This window comes from Lepeophtheirus salmonis, chromosome 14 (assembly GCF_016086655.4).
Source record: "Lepeophtheirus salmonis chromosome 14, UVic_Lsal_1.4, whole genome shotgun sequence".
NCBI classification, from domain to species: Eukaryota; Metazoa; Arthropoda; class Copepoda; order Siphonostomatoida; family Caligidae; genus Lepeophtheirus; species Lepeophtheirus salmonis.
Window position 1 is genome coordinate 2,267,409 of NC_052144.2, and position 17,462 is coordinate 2,284,870.

Consider the following 17,462-nt stretch of genomic DNA (forward strand, 5'->3'; position numbering starts at 1 on the left):
TTGTGTGTAAAATGCCCCTTTATTGATAATTTACGTACTTACTTCACATATGTTGAACTTAGATTTGTTAAACTTGAATAGGGCTATCTATTAATATTCAAGTGGGGTAATTTTTTTCTTCAGTGTGATAAAAAATTATTTATATGTGAATTAAAGTCTTTTTTTATTGTTATTGGTTCTCTAAAAACTTATTTAGAAATTACATCATAAAAAGTTTAAATTCATATAATTGTTTAATCCATTTTTGAAGATGGCCAGGCTCCCACCCGATAAACCACGAGACAAGGGAGCAAGAAAGAATTCATCTGACTGAAAGGTTTAAGCCAAGTAGTGAATTGAGGATCCACGTAATCAACACCTGAAAAACGTATTGGTGAAATTTACTTTTTTGTCCGCTAGAGAGAGTTTTTGTTATTTTCTCTACCTTTAAGAAAATATCGACTATAACTGCTTGCTAGAAGCTGAAATATATACTTGTATTAATTTTATTTATAGGAAAAATTGAGTTACTGGAGTGATAAATTATGTACAGTGATAAGATTAAATATTATTTATGAATGTATCATAGTCTCCAAAGAATGGTCTGTTTTTTACAGTTCTACAACTGGTCCTTCAAGTGACCAGATATATCCATCTTTTAAAGGAGTTTCATTCTAAAATTAACCAGAAGGTAACTGAAGAAGATGAATGGAGTTTCGACCATCAACTTGAGGAAGGAGGTTTGTTTCCTTTCCTTGAAACTTCCACCCTTTCCTGGGTTTCACCCCCCTCGAATATAGTATACAGGGAGATGAGTCGGATTAAAGCCTTAAACCAAGAAGCGAAACGCAACTGATGGCTTGAGGATTTAAAATGGTTAAAATTTAATAACCATTTTCACAAGATGTTGTTTTTACTATGACGTCACTCTGTTATTGATCTAATTTTTTCAACATTTTGAGCAGGAAATGTTTTTTCCAAGACCATGACCAATAAATAAAAGTATTTAAATATGTTAAAGAATTATCAAGGGTTAGTGATTGACATCAAATGTTTATTACAACAAAAAATGGTCGGTTTTTTTTTGTAATACACCAATATGGGCCTAATGTGAAATGTTCTACCTTCTTTCAATATATTATCAACGTAATTAAGAATGACTTTATCCTCTTTGATCATAGGATTCATTTCTAAAATCAAGGATTGGAAGTAATTTTCTGCTAATTTCAAATATCTTCGAGTTGTTTATTTTTAATTACTCTCTGCAAGGGATGTGTCAATGTGTACAGGCTAGTTATTCGTGCATTAGCAAGTTGTACGGTCAACCAGATTTTGAAATTTTTTATCACGGTGAACAAAGCTGAAATTACCCAGAAGTTTATAACGCCATTAATTTTATTTGGCCTCTCCTTAAAAATTTAAAGTGCTCCTAGAAAAATAAGAGCTATGGTAGTCTGCCTTATCAACCTGTAAAAACATGGTTGTAAAGAGTCAGAGTAGAGTCAAAGCCATTCAGAGTTAAATAAATCATGGCTATTCTCAATGCAGCTGAAACCTGATATTCTTCGTCCTCCGTTAGGATTCCATGGGCATATTAGTCTTCGTGGAACTGTGATGGGGACCTAATTCACTACTACCCCTCATTTTCCTATAAAAACTTATAATTATTTCGCTGATTAATACATAATTATAAGAAATTTAAGAGAAATTCTGGATCTACGGAATAATTATTGTTATTTATAGATCCATTTATTTCAAATGTTATAAAACTACTGCTCATTATTTTATGATTTTTTTATGTTATTTTTTGGCACTTTTTTGTTAATTAATTAATTATCAATTTTTTACAAGGAATATTTTGTAGTATAAAGTAATAACGGGTGCTTGCGTTCATAAAAGACGAAGAGTATAACTGAAGAAGTTATAAATGTAAATTCTTGTAGGACTCAGAATAGAATTGAGGATCGACATCAGTCATTCCTGCCTACGTCCTTGCTTGATACAGAGTAGGATTTTGCTTATTAAATTTTTCGAATAGCTGCTTAAAACTAATCTAATAAAATGACAGGTTAGCTGTTCACTCCTATCAAAAAAACATTTTTCATTTTGTCAGGATTACCATAATATTTTTGATTTCTTTTAACATACAAGTAGTGCAATTTACAACTTTCAGTATGTCATTCAACATTTGGGGAAAATGAGACGTTATTGGCAGACAACAAACAAAATTCATACTTCTTTAAAGAAAAAAAAATATATATGGAACAAAGATATTTATGGGATTCATTTTCCTTCAGTACTTGATGACGTATCGTACAAGTATTTACGTTTTTTGAACAATGCGATCATTTAAAAAAAAAAAAAAATTAGGTTTTTTACAAAAAGTAAAACAGTTTTTCCTTGTATCATTTATTAAGAAACTGTAAAACAAATTATCAAAAAAACCTAACAGTTTTAAATATCATTCACTAATAATAAATTTGGTGATTTTTACGATGAAATTGGAAACTACTTTTAACAGTAACCAAGCCCAACTGGGTCAATAGAGGCCACAAATTGTAGACTTGATTAAAGCATAAATGTCGATTTGGCCACCCTCCTCTCCAGACTGTTCCCCCATCGACTATGCCATTAAGGGTGTAGTCGAGAAGAGAGCCTGTGCTACCCCCTCTTCAAAATTTGAATGTCCTCAAGGTTTACGTGGAGCCGAAGTGGATGGCTATGTCTTAGGCCTTCCGAAATAAGTGCTGCAGCACCTTTAGGCCCAGTTTTGGAGGCCATGGTAAGATATACCCATAAAAAGTCTGTAATGAAACCTCAATGCTGTACTCTTTTCCATTCTTGCAAAAGTGTACTCTGTTTTTTCGTTATCAAAAAGTTCACGATTTATCCTCACATGTTTGTCTCTCAATTTTGATATAAACTATAACTTAAAGTAGAGCCGATATATACAGATTGATCGATTAACATACTTGCGGGAGTATCTGGCATTGTTCGGAGTTACTTGTCAAGCTTTAACAAACAGATTGTTAAGATATTTGTTACTCACATTAATCGTGAAAGTAATTAGAAAAAAATGACTTTTTTTATATCTAGAAAAAAATATGCCCAGGCTTAAATTTAAATATCTATTTAAAAATTAGAAATGATTAAACATAACATGAAAAAGAATATTTTAATGAAATCATAAAAATATATATGCACAGATACTTCGAGACTTCTTAGTAAACAATATTTTTGTTTCAGTTCTTGTGTTAGGATATATATTTAAAAAAACAAAACATTTTACGATTGATCCTGGAGCATCCAATATATATCTTGCCAATAGAAAAATATGGCTAATACAAGCCCTGACCAAAAATCGAACCTTATGAATTACCATAAAAAATCTCAACTTCCCTGGAAATTAAAGTCTCTTAAAATTAACCGAATTATTTAAAGGTTGCAATGTTATCTTTGAGATAAAAAAATATTATCCATCAAAGTCGCCCGTAATGACTATTGCTTCTAAAATATAAGATATCATCTTCTTGACAATCATTTTTGTCCCAAATAAAAGTTCGGGAACATTTATATTGATGAACAATATTATTGGAACTCTAACTTTTGATGTCAACGTATATCGAGGCATTCCAGTTTGCTACGTACCTAGAATTAAAGAACTCGGTTGGATAGTGTACTGCATCATTTGTATTAATAATGTCGTTAATAGTAGTGTAAATATAAATACTAATTTATACCTTTTTTTACTCGTGTATGTAGGATGATGGGTCAAGGCGATTTTTCAAGAGGCAAAAGAAAGAGCTTTCAAGCAAAATAAATAAATATATATTTATATTATTTTCGAGACTAATGGATCAAAAAGTGGAAGTAGAAAGTATGAACCAATCTTATCTATATATTCTTAGTATTTACAACAACAGTTTTTCAATATTGGTTATACACCTTTTTGAAGTATCGATAACTTCTTTTTTCCCTCAATTAATTAACAATAAAGCCTTAAAACATGTTTTATTGTTAACTCAAAAGCATGTGTAATTATTGGATTTAGTTATTATTATATGTCAGTAAACATCAAAGTTTCTTTAATGTCTGAGCTACAGAAGAAAGTGTGTACACAGATTACTAAGTGTTTATTTTTTATTTCAGATATTTACTTTGAACTGTGTGGGCAATTCCTAGAGCGCCTGGTATATTGCAAATAATTCAAAGGCTTATGTCCAAGTGTTAGATGTATGAGAAAGTCGAAGGATCTTCAATTATCCATGATTGGGGGAGTAATTGAATGTGATGGGAAGCCTTTCTTCAAGTGTGGGTAAATTGGAAAATGGATAGCATCCCATTCAAAAGTATTTTAGTCTATAATTATTTCCTGTTCTTAACAATTACTCCTAAGAGGTTGGGAATCGGGGATGGTTTCAATATGGGTTTTATTTTACACATCAACAGTCACTTAATCTTACCTAGATAGAAAATTAGGATCAGTGGGATTTGAGTCAAAGGAACTTTAATCTCCTTCATCATCATACCCCAATCCTTTTGACTATTTTGTCTAAAGTACCATTGAAAAAAAGACCAGTCAGTGCTTTTATTTTTAATGCGTTGAAGGTTAAATTGCATTTAATCTTTATATTGGAGAGGTCCAGGCTTATCTCATGTAATCTCTTATGAAATAGTGTTTACAATTTTATTTTTTATACTAGTTTTGTTAAGTGGGAGTAAAGACTATTAGGGAAAATATTATATAGATGCTTTGTTTCACAAGTAAAAAAAATCATATGTGAATTAATTACAAGAAATCAACCTTAAAAAAATCGGGAAAAAGAGAAAAATGAGTTTTTATATTTCTAGCAATTTTTGTTTCATAAGAAAAGAAAAGACAACTCTTGTAACACAAATTTTTACCACTTTTAGATAGAAGTTCCAAAACAGTAAAGAAAACTTTATTGTTTAGAATCTCTAGCTTAGTTTGAATGTTTTTTTAAAAAAGTGTAATGGTTAAGAAATGCCACAATAGCTTCTTAAAGATGGCATAGCATTAAGTTAGATTACAAGATATTTTGAATCATTTGACACCATTATTATATTGATGTAATATATTTTTCTCATGAATTTCCCAATTTGTTTTTCGTCTATTGAGGATGTATCTGATATCCGAACTTCGGAGCATAGATACGTTACATTACAAGATGTAAGATGCAGAAGAACGACGTAGAACTAAAAATAGATCTCAAAAATTGTTATTTCTGTTTTCTAGGACCATTTGATCACAAAGGAAACAAAATTCCTTCTTCTAATTGTTTTGATAATGAATTTGTCTCTTTTCAGCACGACCAATGTTAAGAAATGTTTTCTATTTCTCTATTAAAGCTTTAATTCTATGTATTTGAATATTTTAGAGCCCTGGATAAGGAAAATTAAAATTCATTAGATGACTGTGTGTCCCGAATTGGGTATTATTGGATGGTGAAGCAATGTTTGCATTATTCGTTATGAAAATTCATAAGATGTGGCCTCACATTATTCAAAGAATTTATACATACAAAAAATCCCTTGGGTGATAAGATATTTAATATTAACAACCTTATTAAGGAGAAGAGTATCACTTCCAAAATTAATTAAGAGATTACAATACAAGGGTCGGATATGCAAAAATTGTTATTGACTGTAGATTTTTATGACGCTCAATCAATCCGTTCTCCTCAATTCAAACTGGAAAGACATATTTAATTTTTCTTTATAAAGTTAACTTAGTTGCCTTTGAGATTGAATGGTTAGGAACATCCAATATATCTATTTTTGATGAGGCTGAGAAGGTAAATTTTTATAGAAGGTTCTCAGTCTAAAATAATTTTAGGAAACCACTCAGAAAGGCTCAAATTGTGTGACAGTTCTCTTACATAATGAATTTCAACGTATAAGTGGTGTACTGCGTCTTTAAATTCAATGTGGTAAGCAAGTTACAATATGATGAAAAGCTCTACTTTTAACCATAAATTTGCTTTACAGAACCCAGAATAGAAATTATATCATTATGTCTTTTGTAGCATATATGGTTATGTGTGATACATTTGATGAAGTTTCTAACCACTTTCTTGCTAAAAAAAATCAAAGTTTCGCCAGACCGCAGCTTCAGCTTAATTTTCAAATCTTATTATAATAAAAAAATTGAATGGGTGGAAGATTTAGAAGATGTGTACGTCAATGCACCTACTAAATTCAATGTTATATTCTTTAAGAAGAGTTGATGTCCAAAAATATAGTAGTATAATTTAAGGAAATTTTTAGACAAGTATTTCAGTCCACTTAAAGGAATAAAGAACATTCACATATTCACCTTCAAATCTAGTTCTCCTGGAGGTGTACACGTAAAGTTGTACACTTATAGTTGACAAAATCTTTATGCAAACTTATTAAAACATTGAATTTTGTCTAGATAATTGCCATTTTATATTCGTCAAGAGTATATTTACTAAAAAATAAACTTATTGGAGGAAAGAATAAAATATCTATGAAAAATATGGTTCCTTTGCTTTCTTGTAATGAAAAGAAACAACTTTTCTTAAAATAAATCCATGAAAAATGAAACAAACTTATCCAACACAGAATTTATTAATATTCCTTTCCCTTAACATAATGATTTCTTACCTACGTTCACTTCTTTTCCTACATCTTTTTCTTTATCCAAATGTTCTTCATCATTTGTTTATTTATCATCTAACTATTTGGGGGAAGATACTCCTTCAACATTATCTTCTAATGTATAACCAGATATCACTCAACATTAGGTTACTCTTAATTTTAAAAATTTGTAATCCCTTCTTTTTCCATTATCAGACTCAGCATGCAATTTTGCTCAAAAATAGGACTCTCATATGAATCTGCACTTAATGTATTTAAATTATGTGCAAAACGAAAGAAATATGTTTTTTATCTTAAGGGTGTGATTGGCACAGTATATGTTTGAATATAATAATTTTAAGGAAATCTTGGAAATTTGGGATTCTTTATTTTAGATAAAGGAATGAAAGTTTGGAAAACGGATTTTACAATTAATTTGCTTGATTTTTATTCTATTGTGATGACAAGAATACAAATTTTTGTATATATTTATGTTATTTATCATATAAAATAATATATTTAGTTGTTATTAATAATTAGACAAACATCAATTTATTTGTAGTTGTTTATTTTTGTTTGATTTTTATATTTATGTGTAATTTTTTAAAATAAAGAATATATCTATACAAAGATGTAAATAGATAATGCTTATTGAGTATTTAATCTGGTTGTTAACTCTATTATTAAGTTTGAATATTCAATGAGGAGATACCACTAATAAAGTAATACAAGGCTTGGATAGGCCAAAAATCAGCAAAAACCTTTTACGTTTATGACTGTGTACTTTAATTTTTTGTAATGGAAAAATAATAGTAATAACAGTATTAATTTCAATTTATTCAACTAAGAGAGCTGATTTCATATTTCACTTCTAATATAATTTGGGATTGATATACATTAAATAATATTATTTTAAAAAGTAAGCATTTTAAATTCGATAGGAGTATTTATAAATGATTGATTTTATCCCTTTGATACTTTAAAGGTATTCCATTATTCTAAGAAATTTCTATAAAATAAAAATAATATATCATAATCTTGAGAGAGAGGAGGCTACGACGACGATTGATGCACATGAGATCTTCTCAGTTGTGAGTACATATAATTATTTGTCAAAAACATCGCACCCCGGTAGAAACAGTAATACTGTATAATAGAAGCAAACGCCAATAGCCATATGAGATATCTACTTGGAAACAAAGTTTGGACAAGATAACAGTTACTCTCTGTGCAGGCCATAACCATATTTTATTAATTATAAACAAAATGATTTGGTATAAATTTAATTAACGAATTTCAGCAGTTTTTGTAAAATTTGATATTTTTTGCAGTTCAATTCAATTCAGATCTAACAAGACTTGTTGTTAGATCCCGCATTTCTGATAAAGGCTCCTCCCATTATGCTCAACTCTACCAATTATTATAGTTAAAAAATTGGAAGATCTGTTGGTGTGTTTATCAAGTTTGCACCACACAATGAAGGCCATGAGGTCCAGTGAGTTGGTAGACTAAACATTGTGTCCAACAAAGTAAAAAAAAATGTATATATGCCCTTCTTGTGATCTGTACGCGTTGATGTTTATTCACAATCACCACCAGACTCTTCCAGTTCCTTCCTGATTCTCCAAACAATGAACTTATCCGGTTTTTATATGTTTTCGATCTCAAAATTGTCCCGTCCTGCGTATGTTAAAATAACAACACTCATTCTTTTCCATGATTGTGGAATAAATAGATATTTGATCGATGTCATTTTTTTAAAGCGACGCCAAATACTTTAGGCTACCCTTCATAACAACAAGCAATGTCCTACGTCTGCATACACTAAAAGGTCGTTGTCAAACAATGGCTGCAAGCTGTATATACTACATCTCGCTTGTTTAAAGATCTTTATAGGTTCCTATAAAAAATAATTATAATTTATGTACCTAATTCATTTTGTCACATTTTACTGCAAATTGTGATACGGATTCCTTTGGGAGAAGAACCATTTTTTCCTGGGAATATATCTACTATATAATATATGTGCAAACAGGGTAGATTTTTTATAGAACAAGCTAGATAATTCTTAATTAAATAAGCAAAAAAGATGTTTACATATGCACAAAAATATTAGTAAACATATGAATACTTTTTTAAAAGTCTAATTTACATTCTCATATGTACTTAAATATTTCTTGTGTATGTATGTACATAGTGTTTGAATACAAGAAAGATGGGGAAAATGTAATATCAGTGTAGATACATCTTTACTAATGAACACTGAGTATATCTTTATTAATTCAATCTCCATCTTTCTCTCTATGTATCTTTCATAAAATATATTTTTTTTTCTTTTGAGCAATTCAATTTCAAGGCAGAATCTTCAAAGTAGTACTGATAAAAGAATATTTGACTATGATATAAGGGAAAATATTTTCCCCCATTTTCCAAAGTAATTATTTTAGTTTGGTTTCTAGTATTATCATAGAAGTCTAAAATATGATTTTTAAACGTTTATTATAGTATTGAGTTGGAATCTTAGCATTGATTTGATTACTTGGTCTTTTATACCTATGAGCAACTTGATACTATGTGGTAATCGATATATTTGTGAGCACATAGGTAAATGAACAAATTTCGGTTTGTTTTGCAAGAATTATAACCAACATTCTATTTGCTTAAAAAACTAAATGCAACTTTTGTAACTTGGAAAAGAAATCACCATCCCCTTAAGAAAATGTAAATAAAAGTTCTTATTATTTAATCATTGAAAGGCCAAACGGGATCGGCTTGGTCACGTTTGGCTTTTTGAAAGTTCTTTCACTCTTAATTAATATATTTAACCCTGAAGTTCTTAATGGTTATTTATTTACCTTAAGAAGGAACATATGAAAAAGGAGATTCAAATGGAAGTGGGAAATTTCTTATTATGTATAAAAATTGTCTGTTTTGATAATAATGTATTAATTTAGAAATACTCTATTCTCCACGGTCTACAAACATGTGTATTCTTTTCTTCAATTACTATTTAAGAAAATGAATTCTTTCATAAAAATATAATGGTAAAATGTGTTCAATTTAAGCATTATTGTTTATAGTGTCATATGTGGAGTTGTGAAAAATATACCCTGACGTTATGCTTAAAAAAAAGCAAAATGAACATTGTAATCCTGACACTTTAACAATTTTTTGTAAAAAAGAAGCTTAGCCTTCATGACGTTTCATTTAATTATTTTCAAGCAGTTATAAGAAGAAAAAATAATCACAAATCCCACACCGTATCAAGCAAAGACTGACATCGATTTCGATCCTTCTCAGAGCCCAATAGGGACTTACACTTTTAATTCTGCAACAAATTCTCATTGTATCTCTTTTACTCACACATGATTACTTTATAACATACATTGATGATCTTTCTTCTAGAATAGAAAAAAAATGATAACACCTTTTCAAAATTAAAAAAACAAAAACACTTGTTGGATGCAACTACAAAAAGCCTTGCACTTATCCAAGGTCATATTTTACACAATTCTACACAGCTATATACAACAACCACTAAGTTTTATATAGTTAAAATATTCATTTGAATGCTAAGAAGGCTAAAGCCTCACGAAAATAATCGTGTTAGGATTTGAAGGAAAGTAATGGAGGATGTAATTAGATAAATATAAGCAATTTGATAATACTGTCCATTCATTTAAATAATGAACAATTTGTTCCCCGGATAATTTCATTTTCTTCCTCACTTAATATTTGTACGTCATAGAGACACTCCAGAGAAATGAGTACATATGTATTTGGTATGTACAACATAAATGTTAATGTTTGATACAACCCCAAAAACATAAAAATATAAAGAAAATGAGAACAAAAATCTTGGCGGGTATAATAAATCAAATGAAATCTCAACACACTTGTGAATATCACATAAATATATATATGATGTGTTTTATTTTACAGCATACAAATATTATGTAGAATAATAATGTATTTAGATAAAATGAGCTTTTTCTCACATCCATTTTTTAACTGCATAATTTTTCGAACCATATGTTACATATTGTGGCCGGACGCTTTGCCCAAAGCCCTTTTGATGAATGGACACCTTGCCAAAAAAAAATAATGATTATATTTCACAATGATTAATGGTGCAATTTCTATGTAATTATGATTCCCAATCATGTTACTCTTATATTTTATGGGATGAAGTGTTTACTTCATTACCAAGAATTGCAATAATTAAGTGTTGATTATTTAATAATTGAATTATTTCATTATGAGGATGCTTCGAAAGTTGTCTCGAACTACTATTACAATACAAATCATGAAAACCACCTAATAAATAAATAAATTAGAAAGAAAAAAAGAACAGTAGGAGTCAACCAATCAATGATTGAGATTCAATGGTCAATACGAATGAATCAATCATTTGGATCGATAGTGTTGAATCTCCTATATAGCTGGTCAAGTCCTGATCGAAACCCCTCAATCACTAGATCGGCTCTGACTCTATAATTATCAAGATGGATTTTTTCATTGCCTAGCAGATAATTTCATGATATTGCATAATTATATTTTTCGCCAAAGTGTCATAGAATATTTATATACCGGGCCGTGCAAAATTATTTACCGATGTTGTAAATATACTTTTTAAGAGGTTTGGTGGCAACCAATCTGATTGTTTCGTATTGTTACTGTTAAAATAAACAAAAATCCTTCCTGTGAGAGCGTGACAACTTCCACAAGTGAGACCATGTCCAATCAGGAAACAAAGAAGATCGAAATTGCAGCCCTCCTCCGAGCGGGAGTGCCTCATAACAACATTAAGGAACAGGTTGGGGCCTCGTTGAAGACAACTTACAACGTTTCCAAGCCCTAGGAGGCTGGGGGTGATCTCAAGCATTCCCCTGGGGCTGGAAGGAAGCCCACTGTCTCAACAAGGCAAGTAAAGGCAGTGTTCAAGAGGACTCCCAACAGGTCCATTGCCGACATGGCCAGAAAGATGGGAACGTCGAGATCAACTGTTTCAAGGCCATTGAAAAGGGCTGGAGGAAAGTTCCTGAGGCGTTCTAAACGCCCTCTGCTAACTGAACGTCAGCGAGAAGTCAGACTTGAGCGTGCCAGAAAATCTTGAATGATATCAAGAGCTCATCTGGACCCATCATCATTTTTTCAGATGATAAAACTTTTACGGTCGATCCTGTTTTCAACAGGCAATATGACCGTGTTGTGAGCTTTGGAGATGTGCAAGATAAGCACCGCTATGTGGCAACAACAAAGCACCCTGCTTCGGTGATGATGTTGGGTCTCGTGGCCTCCAACGGGAAGGCCATGAAGCCAAGGTCTTTCCGTGGATCAAATCCATAGTCGGCAACTCTCCTTGGGTTCTTCAACAAGATGGAGCACCCGCCCACGCTTCCAAGAAAGCTCAGGAGTGGCTCAAGGACAACATGAACTTTTGGCCCATGGACTACTGGCCCCCTCAGAGCCCAGATCTGAACCCACTAGACTTCTCTATCTAGGCGCACGTGGAGACCAAGGCCTGCAAAAAACGACACAAGAACATAAATGCTTTAAAGGCTGCTGTTAACAAGGCCTGGGCCTCCATAGACGCCGATATCATCCAGCAAGTCTGTGGCAGCTTCAGACGTCGCCTGACCAGTGCCATTGAGTCAAATGGTGGCTATATTGATTAAATTTGATCACAAACTATTTTATTATTCTAAAAATGTATGAATAATTGTTTCTCAAGTCATTCTAAATGTTATTATTGTCCGCGATATGTTCTGAACAAAATCGGTAAATAATTCTGCACGGCCCGGTATGTACATACATACCTATATCCACAATTTATAATGTTTTTGAATAGCCCAAAAAACTTCTATGGGATAACTTGTATGTAGGATAAATGAACAAACTTTGAAGTTATATACATATTACGTAAATGGGTTTTGTATGTCTGTAATTTATTCAACAATTAACACAAATGTATTTTTTGTAGGTACTTTATTTCAAGTATATTGCTTTCATATGAAGACAACAAATTCCAAGTATCTGCAATGTTTTTTATGCTGTGTATATTTAAAGAAAAGTTGTTCAATTCGTAAAAAGTATATGTAATACATTTTTTGAAGAAGCTTCGCATAATGGAGGAATTGTATTAGATACATTTCATTTCAAAGTATTATTGGATAAGCATAAGTAAAACTTACTCTGTACATCGAAAATGACGTGTTCTTGTAAATATGTTATTTAAGAAAAATACAAGAAGATGATACAAAATGTATTTGAATATATAGGGAAATGTATTTAAGTTTATCTGTCAATTTTAGTCGTCTAAGTATGTATTTTAAACATACAAAGAGCATGACTCTGTTAAAATCATTTTTCACATTACCAATACAAAAAAACCAAAAACCGGGCCAGCTAAAAAAAAGTATGATTTATATCACTTTAAATACAGATGCAGTTACGTAAAAAAATATGCATACATAAATATAACAGTTTCAAATTAAAGCTTCGGGGTATGATTAATCGGCAAATTACTAAAATTTGTATGTTGAACTGATACACTCAACAATACACTCATTTTGAAAGCATTAATACGTGGTATCAATTCCATTTATAAGGCTTAATTCGTGATATTCAGTACTCATGGATAATTACACATTCTGTAAACTTCAATTCTTACATTAAACTCCTTTATAGTTATTACTTCGATATGTAAGTCTCTTTGTCATTTAAAAAAGTGGAAGATGATCTTAGACTCTCAAGCTAATCTATTAACATAAAGATTCTTTATCTTATTCAAAAAGGTGATCATTGCATTTTCTTAATAAGTCTATTATAACTTCCATATATAGTCTTCAGAAGAATTAAATACATTATTATTGTCAAAGTGGGTTTATTTTTATTTGAAAGCCACTCTAACAAACAATAAGGCTATAAAGTATTTGAATCTTTTATAAATTTTACCAAAATTTCTCAAGTTTACAACTCCTATCACTGAGATTCAAGATGACAACACAAATTTGTAAATGATTTAAAAAATAATGCAATGATAATCATCCGATAGGATTCTAAAAGTTATATTTGCATCATTGTAGAAATAAATTAGTTACTTAATTGTACTTGTATGCTTACTACTTCGTATTTTTTTATTTATTTTAAAACTATGTCTTTTAAAACATGTCTATTTCATATTTGATCTTAGGAGGTCAAAGCTTGTATAAAATAAAAATTATAGTCGAGTATAGAATGTAAAAAGTACTATAAAAAGTATTTTTGTATTGGACCGCTTTTTGAGGAAGGGGGCCATATCCCTTTGGACTATATTCAAGCCATGTTTTCGGCGCATAACTTTTGGCACTTGGCGGACGTGTGAGAGGGGGTGCCGTCCTGATTCCAGAGAGTAACTTAGGTACACCATCTTGCCAGTTGGTCTTCAGCCATGGCAAGATAGTGTACTTAAACACCCTATAGTAGGCCTCCTACCCAATTTTCAATCCAGTCTTAAGAAAGAACGAAGGCATCTTCTTTCCATCAGAAGCCACATCGCCGAAGAACATTGTTTGGGCCGGATATTGGTAAATTCCTTGAACCTTTTCTTTTGTTTCCCATGCCAGTACTCGTTCTAGTGGCTGTGGAATTGATCAACTGTGAAAATGTTTTTGTTTGAGAAAATTTTCACAATTGACCCATTTACCTTGATCCATGTAAGAATTGTCTTGTACCTCTCGAGCCTCCTTGGCTTTCATGCCCTCTGTCAAAAGGTGGCGTGGGGTCCATTCAATATAAACTAATCCCAAGTTGTGCTTTATAGCCCTCTTGATGGTCCTAAGAGCCAAAGAGAAGGATTCGTGAGGCAATTCATCGACTTAGTGGGACCCTCCTTGTTATGTTTTTCCAAACATAACAAGAACTTCTTATCCCTCTTTAAATTATGCAATCCACTTCCTGACATCCTATAGAGGTCTTGTCCATTTTTTTTTTCATCTTGTCCAACTTAAAACCACGCTCCTAGAACACTTCGGAATGTCCGCAATCTTCATCCCATTCATTTGTTGTTATCTCTATTAATGTCTTGGATTATTTTGGGTATACTTTGAAGTTCTTATCAGTTATTTCGATTTCTATAAGTACTAAAGAAAATTATAGCAGGTAATAAAACTAAAGAAAGTTTTCAGTGATATTTTTAAATGGACGTTACTTGGAAACGTTTTTTGAAATTTTTTGCAAAAATCTTTGAAACCAATGATACAGTCTTTATGAACAAAAGCTTGCTCTGCTTGAATGATGGCTTTCATTTTCAGTTGATATCCTTGCAAACATAGTTGCTTTTAAGTTTGAATCTTGTACGTTTCCGTGTAAAGAGACATACATTGAAGGACTTAGAAATCTGTGAACAACAAAAGGCAGCAAATAACGTATTGAAGTATGTTCTACTGTATGATTGTATCTGGTATTTTCAAAATTCCTTTTGTTTGTTTATATATTCACAGACAAAATCACCATGCTGTTAGTGAAGCGAACAAATTCTTTAATACTTAGAAGGTGATTTGTCTAAGAATAACTCTTAGCCAGGAACTTGGAGTAATCGTCCTCAATGAAATAATTGGTTGATATGAAGAGATTCGTGGATTCAGTTCATAACCAGAATAGCAATTATGAATGTAACATTTTTCGGCATAATGAAAAATACGCCTTGACAGAGATCCTATTTTGAAGAATGAATCCCGAAACGTTTAATCCCTTCACTCGATCCTCAACGAAAATTCAAATATCAACTGAAATTATATGAGCGGACGTTTTTTTAAACATTTTTGCCAATTTGTTTATTTACATTTACGTCATTGACAAAAAAACAACAACACATTGATGACATAATGTATGCTGATAATAAACATACGAAAATTTAGAGATTTTTAGGGAGCTCTCTGATATTTAAGCTCTTTTTATGTTGTGAACACTTCCTGAAAGGGATTAAATAATAATTACTCCATAGTCAATATCTGAGTTACTAAATAGATCCCCAATTTGTGGGTAATGAAAAATAATTTATTTCCATTTGAAGATTTGAAATAATATGTTATTCGAGTTTATAGAATAAAACATGTTTATTCACAACAGATAGATACTTAGTTTAGACACAAACATGTTTTGACTCACATACTCTTGAACGAACAAATAATGCATTTTGGGTATTTTCAATGTATGTAATTTATATACATTTAATGATGTGCACCTATCAAACAAAACTACGTATTTGAAACATATATTTTTAAAAGGATATTTCAAGGACAAAGAAACTCTCTGCATTTTCAATAATCTTTCTTAGCAAAACTACTAATGAAAATAACGATTAGTCGTAAAATTATTCTCTAAGTAGATTCAATCTTCAAAATATACAAATTAAAGTCTAGTCATCTATTCTGAGTAGGTACATTTAAAGGGATTTTATAGATCCAAATAGTCATTCAAGTAAATACTTTCAAAGGCTTTCATATGCAAATTGCTCTAATTGTTAACTCTGTCACATTAAGAACTCCATCAACGATGATTTGTCTTTAACTCTTCTAACATAATTTTAAATGAATCTCCCCTTTCATTGTAGAATGTATCTAAGAACGTCAAATCTTCTGCATTCTTTTATGAACACAAGTATTGTAAAATATATTCTATTCTTGATCCATATAATGTTTTAGATCTCCTTTAAAATGAAAATAAATCTTGAATTGTGAATCATTTCTCTTGGTTGACTTTTTTACATTTTAGACACACTATTTTATGTAAATAGTTTTGTCCATCCTAATTAAGAAGTTATATTGCTCTTTAAACCGTGTAAGTCCTTTTTATCATCTCATCGTGGAGATCATTTATGCACTACGGGATGCCACTTTTGGGGTCTGATGAACCCATCAATATTAAAACTCGTCTGATAAGTCGTGAGAGTATTTCAAGAACCCAGGGAAAAAGTTTGTGCGTCTGGTCCATTAAAATAGAATCGTTATGAACAATTTTATACTTTGGCTGAGGGGCAAAACACTGTACCGGACCCACGGAGTGGATAAGATGTGTTCAGCCCCTCCAACTCCGGCATATATTGCACTAGAAACTTCTTTTGTAAATTAATAAGAGAAGCCTTTTCCAACAGCCATGCTGTGAAACACAATTCCACTCGAGTTCGGAGAAGAATGAAGAGACTAGACCCAGAAAGAAACATTAAAAACGTTGACCCATTTGTAATTTTGTACTGCCCCTTCAGCGATTCTCACAAGAATTGGCTTAAGTATAAGTTTGCAACACCCTTACAAATAAATCGAGAGAATCTAGAGGATAGAAAGTGTTCATTCTTTAACAAGGACACGGAAACATCATGTCATATTTGTTTACCTTTGCAAATAGTCGTACCCATGTTGAGAGTGTTGGAGGACATAGTATGGCGTCATTCCGGATTGAGACTCTCACTGCCAGATTGACTTGTTGGCATGTCTCCTTCATATGGGTGTCTCAAAATAAAAAGCATTGTTTCCATGAGTTGCCCTACTTAGCTAAGCATACGAACAGAATTATTCCTCTCGAAATCCAAAACTGTGTCCACCTGAATTCATATCATGGACTCCTTCTCCGATGGAGGCACATCACTAGTCACAAAATGAATCCTATGAATTTTTTTGCTGTCTGTTTTTTTTAGAACTGCCAATGTAAAAACAAATGTTCTTTTCTTTGGCAGTTGTTTTTATAATTTAATAGTAGTGAACATTCTTTCCTAAATAAATTCATTTATATTCAATACCTGGTTAAACATTCGTATGTTCTCATAAAAGACGGAGGAGCGTAACCTTAAGTATTTTTTGCAGAGTTATAAAGCCTTATTGGAC

The 17,462-nt window shown here is 31.4% G+C and overlaps 1 protein-coding gene and 1 long non-coding RNA gene across 4 annotated transcripts in view; one reads left to right on the top strand and one right to left on the bottom strand.

Annotated features, from left to right (window-relative positions):
• LOC139907255 (uncharacterized) overlaps positions 1–6,571 on the top strand; it is a 177,257-nt gene extending 170,686 nt beyond the window's left edge. The window contains exons 1-3 of one of the 2 annotated variants that reach the window (XR_011783714.1): positions 3,607–3,856; positions 4,129–5,930; positions 5,989–6,571. This is a non-coding gene — a long non-coding RNA (uncharacterized lncRNA). Of the gene's footprint in view, positions 1–3,606; positions 3,857–4,128; positions 5,931–5,988 lie in introns of those variants that run through there. The other variant, XR_011783713.1, reaches the window with a different exon arrangement.
• LOC121129157 (uncharacterized) overlaps positions 1–17,462 on the bottom strand; it is a 259,086-nt gene that overhangs the window by 152,021 nt on the left and 89,603 nt on the right. The window lies entirely within an intron of this gene.